The 13,284-nt window shown below is 34.4% G+C and overlaps 1 protein-coding gene across 3 annotated transcripts in view; it reads left to right on the forward strand.

Annotated features, from left to right (window-relative positions):
• Positions 1-13,284, forward strand: part of LOC113507610 — a 411,058-nt gene that overhangs the window by 383,921 nt on the left and 13,853 nt on the right. The gene's annotated exons all lie outside the window — the stretch shown is intronic.

The following is a 13,284-nucleotide window of genomic DNA, read 5'->3' on the forward strand; positions in this document are numbered from 1 at the left end:
TAAATCTCTAATCGATAGAGGAATGTATACAAAACTGGGTGAAGTGGGTGTGAAAATATCTACTAACTGCTTTTTGACGGCATGTAACTTAGTATAAACTTTTTACACATTTAAGAACATTGGTTTTTGGTATCCTTTTTGGATTTCGTACTCAAAAGGTGAAAATTGAACCTTTTTACGTTCCGCTGCCTGTCCTTCTGTTAGTTACCAGGCTGCATCTCGCTAACCATGATACCTAGGCATTTTTTCAGTGTTGAAGCTTGGTTTTTGCATTTTGTTTATTTACTTTTATTACACAACTTGCTATAGTACGGAACCTGCTACATCTCCAAGACATTCACAAAGATGACAAAAAGGAGCGGATTTTTGAACACTTTCAAAAATCGACTTAATGTTTATTATAATAAAGTTTGTAATACTTTGAAATACTTGTAAGGATTTCTATCTAGTCATAAACTGTAAAAGATTTATAAACTTTCAGTCAAAAGTTTTAAAGTTTATTTTCGGGTGAACAGTTAAATAAGTTCGCCCTATAAGGGTTAGTGTACGCATTGCAGTTGAGGCGAACAAAAACATTTGTTTTTCAACGTAATTAATCTTGTATAAAATGGTCGCTCGCCGTAATTTACTGCATTTTTTATACATTTAATTTATTACTGGTGTAATGTTGTTGCCATTATTAATATTTTAAAGTTTTGTAATTATGATGTCATACTTGTATTTTATCGAACGGTTTCCGTGTTTAAGCACGGCACTTCATTGTGTTAAATTAATTAATTCTTTTTAATTCGACTTGACAGGCATCAAGGTAGCGTAACAAATTAAGTGTGATATTTTTTTACAGCTCGTGGTTAAGCTATAGCTAAGTTCAGGAGGTCAGATAGGTAGACGCTCTGTGTAAAACACTGGTACTTAGGTAAATCCGATTAGACTGGAAGCCGACCCCAACATTGATGGGAAAAGGCTGGGATGTTTATATATAAGTATGTGGAATTTGATTTTTGTTTCGAAGAGTGCACAAAGACACCCAGACTCGGGACAAGCATTCGAGGATCACACAAACGCTTCCGTGTAAGACACACAAAGATTCGCGTTTTGGTGTCGGTGGATAGAAAATCGTAGTAATTCTTCATGCACCACACTGGACCTCAATTTAAGTCACCCTTTACCGATTTTTAAGTGCTCTTCCTATGCTAAAGACACAAATTCCTTTATTCCAAACATAGGTAGTCAAAAAATTTGTTTTTAAAATTGGTAAAAATAGTTTCATTATGTTAAGGTTAACCCTTTACCGCCTTAAGCATACCTTTTCGGATAGCAACGGTAATGACATACAAATTCAAATTGGAAAACTTTTTGAGCACATCGCTGTTTCATATGAATTAGTTTGTGTACAAGATCAAAGGATATTCGATGTAAATATATTCAGCATATTACGTAAACAGCAAAAGGAAAGCGGTAGCAAAATAAGTAAATTATTACTTCTTGCTCTTTTTGTATGGTTTTTGTGCAACGTCGTGTCAGTTTTAAATTGCCCGAAGGTTACAAATATAGCCACTCACATCCCACAAAAAATTAGGGTTGTACTGGTTCCTACACGATGATTGCCGCAAAATACACTTTTATATTATACTAGCTTTTCGCCCGCGGCTTCGCCCGCGTCGAGGTCGGTTATATCGCGTTTCCAAGAGAACTCTTCAAAACTCCGGGATAAAAAATATCCTATGTTAAATTCTTTCTCAAGGTCAACTCTATCTCTGTACCAATCAGTGTAAAATCAGTTCAGTGGTTTAGACGTGAAAACGTAACAGACAGACAGAGTTACTTTCTCATTTATAATATTAGTAGGGATAACACTATCAAACTACTATTATAAATGCTAAAGTATGTATGTTTGAGGACTATTCGCCTCAGCGGCTAGACCGATTCCGATTTGGCATGGAGGTAGTTGACACCTTGGATAAACATATTTAAAGCTACTTTTATCCGAGTACGATAGAGGGAGTAATGATTTTGCAGATACATAATAGCCGAAGACGCAAGCATCAGCTAGGATTGCAATAACGTTAAAAAACTTATAAAAAAATGGTTGCCTGTAAAGTCGGTTTTACGGGCGAAGATTTTACGTGACGACGTCTTTTTCTCGGTAGAATATTTATTGATATGAATATAATTAAATTGCACAATTGGAACAAGGAATTGAATGAAAATAAGAATTGCACAAATTTTAACTATAGAAATATATTTTGTTTACTAAAACATTGTACATGTAAGCACCGATTCAATGCGCCTAATTCTCTAGTGCTGCGCGCGCGGCAGACCGATCATAGTTGAGTGGGAGAGAGACGCAAGGCATTCGGCGGGCCTCTCTCTCGTTCGGTGACTCATCGTAACGTTACCGGGCTTTACACTTTTTCATAAGTGACTCCCAGCCGCAACCAACTTTAAGACGTTATCACGTCAAAAGTACGTTAACATATTTGAAAACATTACGCAGTAATTTTAATGTTGTTCTCCATTTTCTTTCGCAAAACACGTAACAACACCACTGGTATATACATTTTGTCAATAAATATTTCTTGGAAATCATTTTGGAACGTAAAACAGGCGTACATATATTACAAACTTCTACAGGATATTGAAATATAAGGTCTGATAGCAAAAGTTAATTCTTATTATAATTTTTACACAATTACCACTTATTTTGTTGTTAGTTTATGATATTTAGTAAATGAATAACTAAAGTATCTTTTGTGAAGATGATTTCTAATTAAAATGTTGCACAGTTTACTCACGCGTATAATAATATCGAACTCAATCGGAGTCCTTAGCTAGTCCGACACTGATCGGGCAAACCTTTACTCCGTTGTTTCATTTAAATTATAAATGACAAAAAAAAAGTTGGTATGTGTAAGTGTAAAATCATAATTTTGTATATAGTGTACTTTCAATACAAGCTATGACAATTTCGACAGAAGATTTTAATTAATTTTATCCATTTTAAAATGATGTTTTGCCAGTACAATATAAAATAGACAGTGAGAGTTATTTTTGTACTTCTATTAATAGTATAGTTCTTTGTTTCATCGTAATTGGGTTTTATTCCGACATACATTCGAATCGAATATTAATAATTTACACAATAGATCTGTTTTCATGTCAACTTTTCTTGGAATCTTTAAAAAGTGACGGGTTTTACATCTCTTACCATTTACTCAAGTAGACATGAACTTATTAAACATAAACATGTATTGTACTCATAAACTGATTACATGAATTATTTATTGGGAAATAAATTGAAAGGCGCAGACCATGTACACTCGAATACATAAATGAGTAATCAGAACCTCTACCATCACATCTTTAAGTACGATGTTACAGGTGCGAAAGTGAGATGCCGCTATAGACATTGTATAGCGCTGTCTCGCTTCCTCAATTATAATAATATTACTTTAAGGGTTGATAGTAGGCAAGTGGTACACGTACCAACATAAATATGTAAACTCCTTATGTTGTGTACGAGAAATGTTTAAATATTTATGATATTGTCTATACGATGTTAACATTCTTTTTTGATACGTAATGCTTATGTTACCGTGATATTTTTTTGTGGACGATTTAAAACCTGATCGGGTGCCTATAGAAGAGGTGCACGGATAGCCGAGTGGTTAAGGTCACTGTGAACGACGAGTTTCGATCCCCGCGTTGGACAAACATTTATGCGATCCAGGAATGCTTGTTTTTTGGGTGTCTTTGTGCATATGGCTTGAATATTTATAAAACGCCTTACGACGGATCATTATTCCTCATATGTTCTCTTATACAGGAGTCGTTCCAAGGATCAGGATCAGGATCAGGATAAACCATTAGAATCAGGATCAAAATCAGAATATTTATTTCTAAAACATAGGATATTTACATACAGGTGTTAGGTTAGGTTAGGTTAGGTTAGGGTTATGTCTTGCCGTGAAGGCGTACAAATATTATTCAATAACTTTAGTTTTGTCATATGAGAATTGCAATAATGCGGTTTAATAATTAGAACATGGAAGTGAACATACTCTTGTGTTTGAAAGCAATTCATGTTTCCATTATGTCTTAGTATACGGCTGTATTAAAATATAAAAAAAAAACAATAATCCTCTTAGGATACATAATAAAAATAAGCCTAAACTACCTTGACTAAACTGAACACGCTTGATATTAAAGACTACTTACAATACAAAAACCATCAAAGCAAGACAAATAATTGCACGCCTACATAATTAAAGCGAGCAATCTCACCGAAGCGTCAAATTATAATCATCATTTCTTTTTTAAAAGGCGCTACGCGACTCAAGGGTGTACAAGATATACAAAAGGGGTGCATTCAAAGGCAAAGGGGTGTTACGCCAACAAGATAAGGGTGCCAGGTAAGGCTTATCATGGGGAAGATAAATTACGTAATTACCTTCAAATGTATAGCAACGCGCTTAATTAAATAACACTGATTTTTTTAAAGACTTTTTGAGATATTGTGACTCCTTTTTGTATTCACGTAGGTACTATTTATTATACTTGGTGGTTTTAATAGTCATTATGTAGTTTACAGTTACAGTTTAAAAGAATTTGGTTGTATTCTCTGTTCTAATATCTATTTTTAAGTTAATGCTTACATTTTTCTCCATAAGAGCATTCATAGCCCACCGATGAAATATTTTAAAGGTTAATAGATACTGTTATGCGTTTTGCTTTTATTAGATTTTCATAAATCTTGGTTCAAGTAAAGGTTATCACCCGAAATACTGGCAAAATCACTTTCGACAGCCAGTGAGGCTTTAAAGTAGTTTAAAGTAATCAAATTATATTTTCTGTTATCCGAAAATGTAATAAAATAAAATCCGAACACAATTTCCACAAACTTCCACATCGAATTCTATGAATCGGTCACATTTGTGCATCTAAAATTCTAGTACGTATCCAATTTTCAATATGTCAAGCACTTCCTTAGATTTAAGTAGTTGAAGGAGTTTAGTTTTAAAATGTATTTTATTTCTTGTGAATAGTTTCAAATCGAACGGTCGACCGCGTAACGTTTGATGAAAACTGAAATGTAATTTTGACGGCAACATGTGCGCGGAAAACTTAGTTCCATGACTCTGCTCGTTTGCTTCGTACATGGAAAAATGGCGCAGTTTTTGCTATTGCCAAGTAGTATTAGAGTATTGAATTAAAAGTATCAATTCGTAGGTATGGGTGCATTTTTTTAACCAGTTTCAAAAATGTGGAAGTTCCCAATTGGTCTGTATTTTGTTATCTTACAGCGTCGGATTGGAAGGACGGATTTTATTGATTAATTAAACGGATTTTTCATTTCATTTTACGATAATTAATTTATAATTATTTTCCTATTGCAATTCAATCAATGGTTTTCATATTTGCAATTTAATTTCTTTTAATCATTTTATTTTGTTTTTATTAATGTTTATGCAAGTGCTGTGCACACCTATAAGTGACAAATTCACCGCATCGCTGTTTAATTCTAATATATAATGTAATGAGTTAGTGAATAAGTCGTTGGTGTGTCAATAAATAAATAATAGCTGTCATTTCGTCGCATAAAAATAACGTCAAGTTTGACTCAGCAATTTTTAATTCATAGTCGGTTGTATATGTTTGTTGTTACAACAATAAATGTTATAGTGATATGACGTGCTAGTTATATCAGTGCATAAATGGATTTCCTTTAAAAAATAAATTTAGCATACATCGACGGTTATTTTACAGATCTACGCTGTCTGAACACTGGCTGTGACTGTGTCACCTTTATAACTGGTCTTCCATTTAAACAACATCATTACCGTTTTGTAAAAAAAAAAAAAACAAAATACAAGTTACCGGACTTCCAACAGTTAATACGTGACAAGGCAAGATTAGCTTTTTATGAATTCTTAATCCATTGTTACCGAAAATCCTCGTATAATGAGTTTTTATGTGTACATGCAAACGTACAAGCCTTGTACACAAAACTTAGAACTTAATGCGATGGTTTAATGGACGCGGTATTATTTATTTAGTTTAGTTAGAGAAATTTGTATTTTCAATGAGATTTCATAGTTAAATGCAGGTCTTATGCCTAATTTAACAACACTTGTAGCTATAATTTCGAATACAAATTGACAATAAAGCCTATAAATAAATAAATCAATAATATATTGAACATGGCTATAAGATATAAACTAATAAAATGAAAACAAATCATTCATATAAAACTAATAATAGCTTAAACTAACTAATTAAACACTAACTAATAGCTTTTTTGTCTAAAACTGTACAAAAAAGCAAAAATCCTGACCTGATCCTGATCCTGATCACCTAAAAATGCCGCATCCATATTTCGTAACCAGCAGCAACATGAGCGGTTGGAATTAGGAAGTGGTCAGGTGGACGGACGGACAGCCGAAACAATCCGTGCGCGCTGTTTACAAATGGATCCTACGTGTACAGTCATCAACGAAATTATATTCACATAAACACAACATAACAATTTCCACACAACGCCATCTAGTCTCAAACTAAGCATAGCTCGTAATATGAGTTCTAGACAACTGATAAACATACTTATATATTTCTAAATACATACATAATATAGATAAATTACACCTAGTCACAGGACAAACGATCGTGCTCATCTCACAAACATTTGTCCTGGGTGGGACTAGGAAAAATGTGTGTGAATCGAACCCACAACCTCCGGTATAACAGTCAGGGTCACTAACTACTAGACTAACAGACGTCCGATCTGTGCTATTTATCGAAATCATACGTAATAACTGGCCAGTATACTCAGGCCTTAAGTTTTTTATCGCGTGTCTCGTTCTCGGCCATTGATCGGCTGACAATTGGCACAGACGCTTCTTGTTCCTGCTTGCTATTGAGAGAAGTCGAAAAATTTAGTTCTTAGACCTTAAGTTCTGGGTACTTGCGTCAGCTCGTGATTAAGGAAGGCGGGTGCGAAACAAGTCGGGCCAAAGAAGTTGTGCAAAATAATTGTGAATTACTTTATAACATGCTTGAAATAAACAAAGTAGCCTGTTAGAAATAGGAAACAAAGACTCAACAATAAAACACTTGTTTTTGACGCCACCGAATTTCTCACCAATTTTAAATCTCAATTTGTTCATCTAATTTTGTTGCTGCCTGTACAAAAGATAGCGAATTTATGGCAGCCGCCGCGTTTTGTTGTTTTGAGTTGAAAAGGGAGGGTTTCAGTTTTTTTCTCGCTTTCGTCCATTAGGATATCGGTTAGTAAGACAAAAAGAATGCTTGTCCTGTTTTAGTGTTTAAGGTAATTATCCTCATACCAATTTTCCTTAAACCATTTATGTGTTTTTAACACACAAATTATTTGTACTTATATTCTACATATTGGTTTTATCAGTCACATTGGCTAGTGGCATCATAAGAATTTCGCTATATTATTGCTTTAGTGCCATTGAAATGTTCACTAATGTTATATTTCTGCTGACGTTATAACAGCAAATCATAAAAATTACGGTTAAGTAACGGTTACAAATAGCAAAATTTAAAATACTTTCTACCCATCCACAGACAGACCATGTAAAGCGTAGCTTAGCCTGTGATCAATATTGCGCAGTTGCCAAGGCAAATACCTCGTATTGCAAGAATACTGTATTTGAGTACAATCCAAAATACGTGTGTAATATCATACAAAAAAATTGTTCAAGGGAAAGTCGGCTACAATTATTAAAGGCTTAGTCTATTATTAGTTGTTGGTACACGGCCAGTTTCCGCCTTATCTGAGCCTAATTCTGCTCTGTAGTGTAGAGAGAGATTTCAGAATCGTAGGCGATAAAACTGTATCCTGTAACGAAAAAGTTTTTAGTTGTTCTGATGTTTAGATACCTGTACAAAATGAAACAAATTTTATTCAAATAGTCATATTTAGAAAAAAAATATTTAGAACAAACCATAATGTATTAACGATTCAAAACGGGAGTTCAGAGGAGGACAAAAGGCAAAAGGAGAAACATGGGTAACTTTTTGTCAGTGAAAGTCTGACAGATCCTTCTGCTCAACCCTATTCGAAAATAAAATTTAATGTATCAATTAATCAACTCAATACCTATTGACTATTCATTTGTACAGAATTCGCAGGCTTTATAACATTTGTGTCGCGTGGTGTGCAATAAAGAATATTCTATCTATCTACCTACCTATCATTGGATAGATACGATTAATAGATATCCTGCCGCCATCCTAAGACAAAACACGTGGGTACCGAATTCTTTGAAATACCCTTAAAATCACAATTTACGCAACGTGTAACATTATCTGCAGTAACCTTGACCTATATTTACTGTAACACATACTACACATATAAGGTTCCAAATTTCCACATAGTTTTCAAAACAACCCGTTTCGGTTGTTCCCATTTCAATGTTCCCCATAAGGGTACCTTTGTGCGATTGCTAAGCTCTTAAAACAACACTATTGCAATGGAACGAGAGAGCGATACACGCATTATAGAGCCGTCTCGCTCGCACATCAATTAAAGTCTTGGTTTAAGAACAGAGTACCTCCCTTACGGTGTTATTGTACTTACCTCACTGCCATTTCCCTATTTGACTTAAATTAACGTTACATATGAATAAACGTTTTGAAGAGAACTTCAAAGGCGAAACTAAACATTTAGATTCAATTATCTTTGTATTAAGATGTGTATTCGACCTCAAATGGTATTTATTGAATGATGTAACGGTTTACTCACGCGTATTTATCGGGGTAGCCCGACTAGTTTCGGACCTAACCGGAGTCCTTAATCATGAGCAGACGCGGCGGGATCGCGAGTCGAACAGTTTGACTGTTCGACTATAATGAATCAGTCTCACGATAGTTATTATACAAATGGTATTTGATGACAATGTAGCTTTTCTTATAACAATAACAAGCTATCCCACAACTTGGCAAAGGCCTCACCCCGTATAAAGACAGTTTGAGATAATCACCATGCTTCATCTGCGGGTTGCTTACAAATTCTAAAAAACATTGTCCAGTCCAGTTCCCGTTTGTAAGTGTTGTTTTAAATAAAATAAGACATAATTATAAGTTTGACAGAGCCATATATTGGTACTTGCCTGCGTTGGGATCGAACTTATACCGTGGATACAAATCCATGTATAACACTGTTAGCCTACAACGACATTGGTAGTATCACCGCTGGACTGCCAAGTTAAAGGTCCTGGGTTCAAATCCCCACGTCAACAAAATCTTTTCGAATTCATGTGCATGTTACACGTTAAAAGTATTGTGAGAAAACTAGAACACCTGAGAAAGGTTATTCAAACCCCATACGAATATAAGATGTACTTAAACATAAACAGTACAAATAAAAATAAAACGAAGTACACCTCGTTAATAAAGGTCCATTACACCGCAAACATTACTTAACCTAATGTTCTAATAACTCTTAAAATAATGTAACAAAACATTTTATTGCGCAGTTTAACAACACAGTTAACGTTAGATACGTCAGCTTATAAGTTACTTAGTTAACTCACTTTATGAACTAACTGTTACCGGTTAAATATAAATAATCTTTGGAACTAAAATACTGCTACTCATTAGACAATGCTTTGAGAAATCGTCCGCTTCTGTTGCATTGTAAATTGATGTTATATCTCAACGTTTTTGTTAATAAGGGACTTTGTTAACTTCTGCGCTTTTAGAAGAAATTTTCTAGACTGTAAGTCTGGTTTGAATAGATTATTTCATAGTAGTTATACCTATATAAGATGCGGCTAATCAAATGCAATATGTTAAATGTTATATTCATCTTTTACAATTTTTACACGCAGATTTAATCAAGTGTCAATATATATGTATATGTATTATTTTGGGATAAGTAGCATTCGCAGTATAACAACGAAATCATACAAGTCCATGCCCCAAAAGAAAATAATATTTTTTATCGTAAAAAAACAAACATTAAAATCAAATTGAAATGTTTGCAAATGACATTTACAATGACATTTAGACAAGCCAGCAAACTTGCACTAAATATATTCATTTAAGTACAACTAGAGTTACAAATGAAAAAGCCAACTTAAAAAAAAAACATTTGTCATAAATTATACTCGCATTAGAATCGTCACTCACTTGTTTCATGCATACGCAAACATTCAAAAACCTTCACACTCCAAGTCACGTGACCCACAGAACAACATTTTAAACACCGACCTCTTTGCTCACCAAATCGTAATAGTGTCATAGAATCATCTCATTACATCGAATGACCGTTTGTGACTCCTAATTGCTCGTTACAGTTTCAAATAGCATCTAAAGAGGTTTAATGCCTAGTTAAGGATCCACCTTAATGTTTACAACATCTGTCGCATACTTTAAATTCTAAATTACTTTAAAATTTTATGTTTGTTGTACCGCCAAAAGTCGGGGAAGAATTTTGTTCAAGTGTAATCGTGAAAAGTAAGCTTTTTTGACCTTTATAACATCTTGCATAATAATAATAGTGATGCTTCGAAAACTTCAGATTCAATTTTAAAATTCACAGCACCCAAAAATGCCTGAAAAAACGACGTACGCTAGTTTATAAACGCGGCAAATTCAACTCCGACTCGAATCACTGAATGTTATACAAACGTCGAAACAGACTAAGAGCGATGCCTTTGTATTAAGATTCCATTTTTAACCCTTTGGATACAGAACCCTAAAAAAGAATCTCAACATCAGCTTTAAGCCGAACCAACTATTTTCTTTCATACAAGAAAATATTAAGTTCCTTGCAAGCTGGCATACGGAAAAAGGGCCAAATGATTATGTTAATACTAGGGTCACGGCCAGCGCATCAGTCAGGGCAGAACTACGTCATAAGTCAACCTCTCGTGTACAGCGTACGTCCGATCTCGCCCCAAACTAAGATGAATCGGGACCCTTTTTCCCCAAACATGAAAATCTCGTATTCAGTATGTTTTCTCCATAATGTATTGAAGGTAATTTATCAGCGATGGTGTGAACAGAAAATCTTGTTGAAGTGAAATTTTAATGCTGTGCGGTAATACGAAATGTTATGTGAATTTTCAATCGATTTCATAAAGGCGGTGGTTCTGGATTTGTAGGTTTTTAGAAGTTATTTTTTAGATGTCCATTACTATACTAAATATAGGCCTCTTTTAAAGCGGCCTATCTATCAAAAAAATTTCACAATCTATTTAACAGTAATAATTGTTTAATAACGGTTTCACACTTTCGGAAGTTAGTATATAATATATTTCTGATAATATCTGTAACTACTACATGAGTAACACAATGGAACTATGAAAAATTCAAACAGAATTCTAGTAACCAGTGATCTACACAGTGCGTGATTCTCCAGAAAAAAAAGATACACAATATAAGAACATAATTATCCTCACCACACTTTTGATACTGCATATTGCTTGATTTAATGTAATTTTTTATTTGAGCTTGTTAAGTACTCCGTCTAGATGACGTAAGAATTAAAACATTTTAGCATGACAGTGACGTGAACCAGTTGGTGAGGATAATGACGACCTTAACTATTAGTGTTTGTTTTCTCCGAAGAATCACCCGAGAACCAATCTAATATATATTTTTTAATCCAAGTACAAAAACTACTCCAAAAAAAACCTTTTTAATTTACTGAAGCCGTGAACATTCCCCGACAATATAGCTCTCTCGTCTGTCCTATAATTCCAAAGGGTACAGAACCCATACAAGCGTCCATTCCCGTATTAATGCAGTGGAAAATCCTTGAAAGCATGAACAATTTCTTTGACTTACGTAAAGACGTAGGAGCGCTGAAGCCCCTATATTATTTTCATGAGCCAACTTCTTGTGGTTCCGTGGAGATCTTGAGAAAACCTTAGTTCAAAATGTTTGTTAGTTTATATTCAGACTTGAATATCAGTTATATCTACGTCCTATCGATGTCTTAAAGTAGAGATTATTAGACTTTTTTCTTTTTATCGCATTCTCAATACTTGTGATACAGACTACTTAGTTAGGGATCAAATGAATATGGGAATTCAGAACACTGAAGCAGAAAAAACTTCGTGCTCTAAGGAATTTAATCCTTGTATCGCGGTGGGTTTCACCAATTCAAGTCACATGCACAAAGACATCGTTGATCACTCAAGTACTTGTACTGCGCGGGAATCGGATCCGCGACACTGGGTTGTACGAATATGTGATTGCCGCTACCAACCGGCTATCGGTACAGAATTTATCGTTTGATTTACCCTAACTACATTCTTTAATAATTACTGAAATCAGACATTATAAATTGGGACTAGATCTATCTCTTCCACAACAGCAAAAGTACTTAACTTGAAGGTAGTGGTTACCTTAGGGTTCTTTGTTTTTTTTTTGTTTTTTTTCTGCTCATTATGGACTAAATACTTCCTCATGTCAGCTTTCACCGCATTTCAACATATCTCGTATTATTAACCAAAAGATTATGCAATTTTTACTTAATGAAATGATAAACGGAACAGCAATATAATTGAATCCGCGCTCTTGACTGGTTTATAATGAATACTGGTATCCAGAGAACCTCGAGAGGATTCCGTGCTGCGCTCACTTGCTTCAAGTTCTTTAGCTGACTGACTTGATAACTTTATCCGTGGTAACTTCGCAGTATGTAATGTTGGTATTATTTAGGTTTAAGAACAGAATTTTAACCGAGTTGTAATAAGAATGCATGTTTTGACCCTTTGAAGAAGAGCAAAGGAAAGTTACTTAAATGATATACGATTTACGAGAATTTATGGTTGGTCATGGTATACTTTAGTAATATTTAGGCATGCATTTAATTACAATTACAATTGTTTTATCTCTAAAACTATGTAGCAGTTTGCTCCCAAAGTTCCTTTTACGATTTAAGGAATAATCCGGATAAGGCACACAGTTTTGGAATCAAAGCCATTTATCTAAAAAACTCGCGAAAAAAAGCCACGACTTCTGTCTTAGAGAATTTCGGATAGAAGGTCTAGGAAGACTCAAATACAAAGGCAGGTAATTAGTGATTAAGCTTCAACACATCATTAACTAAGTTGGACCCGCGATCAATCAATGCCTTCCTCACGTTATGTGGGGGTCGGCTTCCAAATTCTCGAGACCCATTAAATAACCTATTTTAAATGTGGCAAATACATATCAGAAGACCTGCCAGCAAGTCTTTTTTTCTGGATGGGGAAACATCAAATGACTTTCCCGCTTTGGGACTCTTTTTTTGCTCATCAAAAG

Source organism: Trichoplusia ni, unplaced genomic scaffold (genome assembly GCF_003590095.1).
Source record: "Trichoplusia ni isolate ovarian cell line Hi5 unplaced genomic scaffold, tn1 tig00002967, whole genome shotgun sequence".
NCBI classification, from domain to species: domain Eukaryota; kingdom Metazoa; phylum Arthropoda; class Insecta; order Lepidoptera; family Noctuidae; genus Trichoplusia; species Trichoplusia ni.